Source organism: Zeugodacus cucurbitae, chromosome 4, assembly GCF_028554725.1.
Source record: "Zeugodacus cucurbitae isolate PBARC_wt_2022May chromosome 4, idZeuCucr1.2, whole genome shotgun sequence".
NCBI classification, from domain to species: Eukaryota; Metazoa; Arthropoda; class Insecta; order Diptera; family Tephritidae; genus Zeugodacus; species Zeugodacus cucurbitae.
In genome coordinates, this window is record NC_071669.1 from 13178930 (window position 1) to 13188968 (window position 10039).

General features: G+C 40.5%; 1 protein-coding gene and 1 long non-coding RNA gene across 2 annotated transcripts in view; one reads left to right on the plus strand and one right to left on the minus strand.

The window, feature by feature from the left end:
• Positions 1–10039, plus strand: part of LOC105220458 (Ig-like and fibronectin type-III domain-containing protein 2) — an 804343-nt gene that overhangs the window by 332100 nt on the left and 462204 nt on the right. The window lies entirely within an intron of this gene.
• Positions 1–10039, minus strand: part of LOC128921298 (uncharacterized) — a 97995-nt gene that overhangs the window by 14362 nt on the left and 73594 nt on the right. Inside the window, exon 2 of the long non-coding RNA XR_008470746.1 lies at positions 144–499. This is a non-coding gene — a long non-coding RNA (uncharacterized LOC128921298). The remainder of the gene's footprint in view (positions 1–143; positions 500–10039) is intronic.

The following is a 10039-nucleotide window of genomic DNA, read 5'->3' on the forward strand; positions in this document are numbered from 1 at the left end:
GCTTGTCTGTATTTTATCATATCACTGCCGCTTCAGTGGCGCACACTAAAACTCTTCATAGTTCTTACGACATTTGGCACGTCGCTGCGTCAGAGCTTAGTTGATGTGCGACAGTGTTTTTGTGTTGCTTTGCTTTGCCTTACCTTGCCATACGTTGCATTGCTCTTCAGATTTCCCACGATCCAATTAACTTCCGTCCGCTTATGTTGTTCCACGGATGCGTTAAAGTATTGTCGATGTGCTTGGCCTTCGTCTTGCTACCATTTTGCCTGCTCCTCTAATTGTAGACTCTCCAAGCAAATTAGGCGCTTCCGATTGCCTCACGTTGGATGCCACATCATCACCGTCATCCCATCATCCTGCCATCAGAACGTCGCTTTGTTGTCTTCCTTCCCAAATTTCATCGTGAAATTCGCCAAATATTCTGCTTCCGCAGCTTCTTTAGGGCATTACTGAGGACAAGTTGTTAGCGGCGCTGTGGTATGCAGTGTAGTTTTGTCTGAAATTAAACGCAATCAACTGTAAGCAGCTATTTAAGTAGATTAGTTAGCAACAAAGCAACGTACTGCTCCCACTCAAGGTCTATGTATCGTTAGTTCACAGAAAATAATGCAGCAAAATAGTTGCCAGATAACCGTGGCAACCGAAATAAATTACCAAATTATTTAGCTTTTGTTGACTCGAATAAAAGTACTAGCTGAAAGCTTCAGTGGATGAATGGAAGAAGGTGTCTATTGTAAAGCTTTTATTCCAAATAGTTGCATTCGTTTTTGATATGGTAGTGCTTTCAGTGTGAGCTGCTGAAGTATGCACAAGCGTCAATGAACTTAAATAATATAAGAGAACACTTCAATCAATATACAATGAAATTGAGCAATATCCATTTTGTTAACAACAGTTGTTGAACTTACGGCTGTTTGAAAACGGTTAAGAGTGAGTTTCTTATGATTTCGACCTAATTACAAGACATCGAGAACGCGAATTGCGTATCTACTGAAGAAAATTTATATAGCATCTGTCTGCCTGTTGTGGCTCTAAACAATAGCTAGAAATATATAAATAGGGACATATTCTCAAAGCTATTCGTCTATTATTGAAAGGCGGCCCAGAACCCCTCGAAGAATCTATCACATTCTGCACATACCGTTTTCTTTATGCAACCCCAATTCTCGTTAAATGCGAGTCCTCAGTTCTGACTAGTACTATCTGTTGTTGTTATTTTAGTGATTACCTAGACCCTGTCTGAGAAGGAATGCATACGTTTAATTATCATCTCTGTCTTATAACGGAAGGCTAAGGAAACGAGCTGTTTCGATAGGGTCGGACTATAGATAAGGTACTAGAACTGGTTGGTTAGTATCATGGGGGATTCTTTACATACCGGAAAAGTATTTGACATGTCGGGCTCTAGTCTGAATAAGTTTAACCTGCCACAGTATCCATTATAAAGTTGCGCGATCTAACCCTGTTTGGTTCGGTAAGTTGTAAGTTTAGTTGTACTAGTAATATCTAACTGGTACCGATGAAGAATGTCCGTCAAACATTTTGCTAATCGCTTTTGTCGACATTTTTAGGAATATTATCCTCCGAAATGGAATTCTAATAGTATTTTCTTATTGACGGCCCTGCATTATGTCAATAGTGCATATAATAATTATTATTATTAGTGGGCTCTTAACCCTAGATCCACAGATCTGTGATGGACTTGGAATTTATGATGGATGTTTTGACATTCGCTCTTTTTTCCTAAAATTCTACTTTGAGAAACATTTATTTCACTTTATTTCTTTTCGATTCATTCCTGTTCCATCTCCAAGCTCTCATAAATATTTCTGTATTATCAATTTAATAATTTCTTTTTAAGCTTTACTATAAAGAAATCTATTCTTATGATTTCAATTAAATAAATTCCATTCATAACTCATACACCTTTCTCTATCACTCTTCCTTTCTCTCTATCCCTCTCTCGCAGTCCCACTTAATTGCATAACAACAACTGCATTAATTCACTTTATGCCTGACACGCTGCTGCCAGTGCAACCAAACTGGCATGAAAAGTTGAACTTGGCATTTCCCAGTGAGCACTAAATAAAACTACCTTTCCGGGTAATTGCCGTTGAAATTTATGTAAAACATTCTGGAAATTCTCAAACTGCCAACAAACCGACCCCAAAAGTTTGCCACCAAACTACGCAGCAAATTGTTTTTGTATGATAAGTACCGTTGGGGGCTTCTAGTAGCAAGTTTGGCAGTTAATTTTAAAATCATTACTTCAGTATCAACACACAAAATGGCGGAGGTGGCGGTGAGAGCGCACAGATTATATTAGTTGTTGATAATAATGTTGGTAATGACGGAGTTAATGCGTTGAGAGGGGGAAAGAGGCGTTGCAGAGGCTGCAGTTAAGTCAAAGTTTGCCATATGCTATTCGAAAATAATTTGTAGCACATATAATTGATTGCATGCGTGGCTGCGCGCCTAAAACTAGACTACACTAGACTGCAACGACGACGAAGCTGCGGCTTAGTTGGAGTCTGCTTTTCATGTGGTTTGCGACACTGACATACCAATTAAACGCCCATCGCTTTAGATGGTGCAGCAAAAAGCGAATTTTCACGCACCGACACACACACGCTCAAATAAATATGTATATACATACATATCTATATGTAAGACAATGTCTTTACTTGCTATAATGCCATTACATATCTGCGGTCGCATTTGCCACTTCGCAGGTTGTTTGCCACGGCGTGTGGCATGTACCATATGAATATGAATATTTTATATCGCCAACTTTATGTGTAACTAAATGTGAGTGTGTGTATTGCTGGTGAAAAGTTTAAAATTTGCCATTAACAACAACCATGTGTCATATAATCTTTCATATTTTCACCTCGAAACGCCAACTGCGCAGAACACTGTCAGCTCTTCGTTGAGCAAACGACGCACCACAGCCACAAACACGTGATCGCTTTTCGTGATTGAGTGAGATAGATGTGTTTACTAGGTGCTCCTGGAATTATATTAATTAAACCTAGTTTAAGTGAAGTAACAACCACTATATTTACCTTAAGACCTGCGGGACACTGGAGGTACCAGGTGGAGCCTAAACATTATAGACAGAGATAAGTACCAATTGTTATTTGATATAAATTCAATTGCACTTGCCTGCCCATTTTTCGCGGCAAATTAGTTAATAATAATTAAATATTGTTTCCCCTAAAAAACAGCTATCAAATTAAACGCGCACTCAATTTGTTCTGCCGTTTGTTTTGATCGAACAGCTGTTCCCCTATTCATTTTCGTTTTCCTTTTGGTTTTGGCGTTGCCAACCATTGAAATTTCGTGTAGGTTTGTTAGTGACAGCGACTGAACATACTTACAGACAGGAGTACCCAACTATTTTCCTGCCATAATATGGCTTCAGAAAATAGCATTGGGTGTACACCGGAGAATCCTTTCCGAAGGAACTCCAAAGTTTTGAGAACGCCTCCTATTGGCAAGAATGAGGGATCCACCGTTGCTGGATCAACAAAAATGAGTGAAGTTGCCGATCGTGCAAACAAAACTGGGATTTCCGATGAAATTCAGAAGAATGAAAATGGTAATGTTTTCAACAAACTGGGTGCAAAAATCAAGGAGCTGGAAAATATGATGTCTGGGCAGAGACACATAAATCAAGCAATGCGCGATCTTGTAAGCTGCATAAATAACTTGTACGACAAATGTGAAAATCCTGAGAATCCATCTAAAAGAGTGATGGTAGGGAAAGCGTCGCAAGTTTCCCCTAGTTATAAAGCGGTGAGCACCCCAAAAAGACTACGGGAGAAAACAGGTTTCCTACCGCCCACAAAAAAGACAAAAAAGGCTGATGAAAATGTGCAGGTAACCTACAGTGAGGTCACAAAATCAAACCGCATAGATACGCCGGGAGGTAATCCCACACGCGATAAATGGGTGGAAGTGACAAAAAAGAAGAAACCAATCGAGAAGAGAATCAAATCTAAACCAGATGCCATCATATTAACAAAAAAGGATGGCGCGTCGTACGCTGAGATTCTCCGTAAGATAAAAGGTGACAGCGTCCTCGACGAATTAGGTTCTAACGTAACCTACATTCGAAAAACATTAAAAGGAGACCTACTAATTGAATTAAAAAATCAATCAGAAAAGAAAGCCGAGACTTTTCAAAGTGCCCTAGAGGGGGTGATCGGGAAAATGGCCGTAATACAGCCAAAAACCCACAATGTCACAATTATGTGCAAAGACCTCGATGAGATCACGACCCCGGAAGAAATTTGTGATGCACTAAAAAAGGAATGCGGATTCAATAACGTTGATAAAACAAACGTTAAAAGTATGCGGAAAACCCGAAGCGGTACTCAAATTGCAATAATTTGCCTACGTGCTCAGGATGCCAAAACTGCCCTAAAACTAGGCAAAGTAAAAATTGGGTGGTCAATATGCCGCCTCCGCGAACATACACCTATTCCCCGCTGTTTTCGATGCTTTCAGCTGGGTCATATGGCACGCAACTGTAGTAACCCAGCCGACAGGTCCTGCCTTTGTACACGTTGCGGAAGCGAAGGACATGTTGCAAAGGTATGCACTAACACCCCGAACTGCATGCTCTGCAAGGGGGAACATTCGGCCTTGAGCACGATATGTCCCAAGTATCAGGAGATGTTGAAGTCACTTAAGAAATGAGGATTTTACAGTTAAACTTAAATCACTGCGCTGCAGCACAAGAATTGCTGAAACAAACTGTGGTAGAAAAGAATATTGACGTCGCCATACTAAGTGAGCAATATTCTCAGCGTTCAGAAAGCACCTGGATAGCAGACGTAACTGGTAAAGCAGCAATATGGTCCTGCAAAGGACAACCTTTTATGTCCTGTGCCAGAGTATCACCAAATGGCTTCACATGGGCGAATTTACATGGTATATACATCGTAAGCTGCTACGCTCGTCCCAGTGCTTCTATCGCAGAATTCGAGAACTTCCTACTGGAGTTGACTCTAGAAACCAGGGGCAAATCGCCTATACTAATAGCGGGCGACTTTAATGCATGGTCGACTGCTTGGGGAAGCAGAAGCACAAATCATCGTGGGCGTCTAGTACTAGAATTTCTAAGCCAAACAAACCTGAGTATCATGAATTGCGGCACGCAAAATACCTTTCAGAAAGGGAAAAAAGGTTCCATAATTGATCTTATGTTTGCGAATGACGCACTCGGCAGGCGCATTAACTGGAGGGTAGAAGACATATATACAAATAGCGACCACATGGCTATTATGGCAGAAGTCTCGTTACCCGGAGAGACGGAAAACCTCAGTAGGAACAGGTGTAACAAGAGAGGCTGGAAGCAAAAAGAGTTTGATTCTGACCTTTTTGTGACTGCCTGGCGCGCAGCAAATGTCCCTTGCGAAGACGCAGCCCACCTGGTATCCGCAGTTAGGAAAGAACTGGTTGCAGCATGCGACGCAACTATGCGCCGGACGGCACATCACACCAAACGAAGGCCAGTATATTGGTGGAACGAAGAAATAGCCACGATCAGAAAGCTTTGCCACTCTTCTAGACGTCGCCTACAGCGCAACCAGGGTGGCGAAAACGAAAACAACCTCAAAGAGGTGTTTAAAAGGCATAAGAAACTCCTGAAGACAGCCATTATCGACAGCAAAAGAAAATGCTTTGAAAAGCTTTGTGAAGAAGCGAACGTAGACCCCTGGGGATCAGCGTACAAAATTTGTATGTCAAAATTTAAGAATAAGTCCCAGCCAACTAGAAGCGCATCGTTTATGAGGAAAATCGTCGAAGTATTATTTCCGGTGCATGAACCGATCACCTATGCCGAACAACGAAAATATGCTACTGGGTCACCACTCTTAGTCTCAGAAGAAGAATTATTGGACATATCCAAAAAAATCAAAAGCAGCAAAGCGCCTGGAATAGATGGTATACCCAACATAGCTCTAAAGGAAGCAATAACTGCAAAACCCACCCTGTTCGTTAAAATGTACAACGCATGCATAAAAGAAGGGGTATTCCCCGACCCCTGGAAAGTTCAGCGTTTGGTATTACTCCCAAAACCAAAGAAACCACCAGAAGAACCTTCATCGTATCGACCTCTGTGTATGCTCGACACAATGGGAAAAGTGTACGAAAGCATAATAAGAAACCGCTTGGAGATTGCAATCCAGGAAGCCGGCGGGTTATCGAAAAGACAATACGGCTTCACAAAACGGAGATCCACTATCGATGCACTAAAAGAAGTCGTTAACACTGCAAGGGATGCAGTTAGTGGTAAAAGATGGAAAGGAGGAACCAAAAAATATTGCGCTCTCATCACCCTGGATGTGAAGAATGCCTTCAATTCAGCGAAATGGACAAATATAATCAAAGTTTTACATGAAATACACGTCCCTCAATACCTAGTAAAAATAATAATGAGTTATTTTGAAAACAGAAGGCTGATATTCGACACAGACGAAGGCACAATGAGCTACTCCATTACGAGTGGAGTACCGCAAGGATCGGTTTTAGGCCCCCTCTTGTGGAACCTCATGTATGACGGGGTGCTGCGAAGACACCAACCAAAAACCGTGAAATTAATAGCATATGCCGACGACCTCGTAGTGGTAGCAGTGGCAAAGCATCTTGATGACCTACGGAGCAAATGCAATGAATGCATAAATGGTCTACGGCAATGGTTTTCCTCCCAGAGTTTGGAGCTAGCAGAGCATAAAACGGAAGTCTTGCTCATAAGCACACGGAAATTTGAAGAAACCATAACTCTCACTATAGGGGATTGTGAGATTACTTCACAACCACAGTTAAAGTATTTGGGGGTAATACTAGACTCTAGACTTAAATTCAAGGAGCACTTGGCGCACACGTCAAACAAAGCAAATAAAATATATAACGCTCTATCTAGAATGATGGCGAATAGAGGATGCATCCGCTCCAGTCGACGACTGTTAATTGCAAAGGCGATGATTTCCGTAATTTTGTATGCGGCTCCGATATGGATCCAGGCATTAGACATTAAAGCGTATGCTAGACCAGTTAACGCAGTACATAGGCTGTCGGCAATCCGAGTAATTAGTGCTTTCCGAACCATATCCAGTGATGCTGCTGAAGTTTTAGCCAGCATGCCGCCTATTGATATCCAGGGTGATGAACTAGCTCGACTGTATAAACTATCAGCTCCCCCCTCTGAGACTAAAAAACTAGAAGAGAGAAAAATGAGCATTACAAAGTGGCAGCAACGGTGGGAAACCTCAACCAAAGGACGGTGGACCCATAGACTAATACCGGACATCCATTCGTGGACACATAGGGAACATGGGGACCTGGATTTCCACCTGACCCAAATATTAAGTGGTCACGGGTGCTTCAGAAGCTACCTGTACAAATTCCGTTGTGATGTTAGTCCGTATTGTCCAATATGTGTAGAATCTGTAGAAGACTCGGAACACGTATTTTTTCATTGTCCACGCTTTTCAAATATAAGGGAAAAGATGAAAACAAACTTAGGTGGTAGCTTAATGGTGGAAAATTTGACTGCACTTATGTGTCAGTCCTCTAAAAAATGGAAAGCTGTTAGCGAAGCGGCAGCATTAATCATGACAGAACTGAGACATCTCCAACAGATTAGGCGTCAGTCAGTCCGCGCTATAGAGGAGACTTAAAATGTCTTGTCACTCTCACGAAGTAATACCTTATCCGGTGGTCCCGTGGGAGAGTCTTGTGTTGGGAGTAGGTTAGGTTTAGCGGATTAAAGTTCCGCACTCCGGCTTTCGATGCTTCCCCCTACTATAAAAAAAAAAAAAAAAAAAAAAAAGCCACAAACACGCACACATACACATCCGTTATCTATGTTTGTATGCTGCCTGCCACATGCCACAAGCCACATGCGGTGTATACAATCACTTTGTGCCTTGCAAACAACCGTTAAATATATATGTGCGTGCTATTTTATATCTGTGTATGTGTGTTAGTACTCTCTACCATCGTCGTTAGTTCGCTTACTCGCGAAATAGTTGGCATTACAAAATTTTAATTAATACAAAATGGAAAAGTTACGTTGGCAAGAGCAGTGATTCGGAGTTATCAAACCGCAAACAAATAGAAACACACACACACGCATACTCACACATATAAATATGTGTGTATATATGTGTGTATATATGATATGTGTGTATATATGTATATAGGAAAACTTGTTTGTGTGTCAAGAATTCAATTTTAGTTGTTGTTCTTGTGTTTTGAAGTATGCGCAAAAGTCACCTGTGTGGATAAGAGACACCACACAAAAACAAAAGAAGTTGAAAACTTTTAAAATTAAAAATATAACAACAAACACTAGTAAATATCCAAATATTTAGTATAAGATGTTCTTAAGCTTGGAAATAAAATATACCGAGACACAATATCACTAGAAAGCGTCCTCTTCCGACTTCGATAGTTGATTTCACTACATAGATTCGCCAGGATTTACTTCAGTCTCTGTCCAATGCTTCAAGATTCGAAATTCTAGGAAATGTAACGATAAATATCTCGAATGAGCTGACTATATTTATACTATCGGATTTTGCAGTTAGTAGATAGTGAAACATAGATGCATAAAATGCCTAAAAATTATCCCCATACCTTCATAACTAATTGTTTACTGTAGTTTATAATTAGCAGCAATAGGAAGGACGTTGAAGGACGAAGGAAGCCTGAAGAACGTTGACTCTTTATGCGCTGTCAAATGTATGTGAACAAGCAGATGACAGCGGCTAGTCACCAGGCACGTTCAGTGACAAAATAAACAGTTTACTAGTACAACTGAATCACAGCCCACACTCGGGAAGCAAAACAGTCCTGAGGTTAGTTCAAAGAATAGTCAATAGTGCTTGTGACGTGCAACCACTCCACGGCCGCCAGTAGGGCCACACTGCTAAAGCGCAAACCATCCAAAGTCTCCTCCATGCCTTCAAGCACAATGCAATGTGTGCTAACAGCCGACTACCAGTTGCTAGTGCTTTAGTAGTTTGCAAATGTATGCTTTACTACAAAAAATCGGTACCTCGTTGATAGAGATGCTAAATGGTTGGCAGTATTCACCGATGTATTACAATGGTACAGTAGAAGTTTTTCACGTTAGTATTTTTGGCGTACCAGGATGTACAAGGATTTTTTAACTGAGTGATATGTAACAATAGGTTCTTTTCTCGATCAAAAACAAAATCTCTCAAAATGTTCCTTTGGTTGATATATTCAATCAAGGACCTGAAGATCTTAGTGTTGGTTTGATTTTTTGAAACAATCTATCATCCTCGATTATCTTACTATCAGGAATTTCTGAGTTACGTTAGTTCCAAAAGCACACAGTTATCCCTCATCATTATCGACAACACTATTTACGTCTATTCCAAAAGATCTCATGACATCCGCCCTTTATCTGCTATACTTAGTGTTGTTTCCTGATGGTCCACCAAAAGTCCTTCATGACCAGTTTAAAATTTCGGAACTTTAGCCAGCCATTGACTAATAGACTTTGTATCATTTTTTGTACCTATTAAATAGACTTCGTTTACTTTTGTTTCTTTGATATACAAAAAATTGATTGATACAAAAAATACATCGAAAACCGCCTAAAAGCTTATCCGCTTTTGTCTTTCTTTTTTGCAAAACTTTTACCATTACGACCTTCGCCGTGATTTTATTTTCGTCCCTTCAAACTTTTTGTTTTGACAACAAATTACACATAAATTAAAGGTCCATAACAACATTTTGTTCGCCCTCTTTGACACTTACCATTTTGTTGTTACTTAAGCGCAACAACAGTTCACCTTTATTTGTATTTTCTTTGTGCCCAACCATTTATGGAGACTATTTACTCTGTGTCACCTTTTTATTTTTCTACTTCGGTGCATCTTACCGCGCCGGCTCTTCAGAAACTCTCATAATGCTGTCCTTCTGTCCTTCATTTTGCCAACATTTGTTATCTCTTCACAGCAGATTTTTTCTTGTTATGCAGCCATAATTT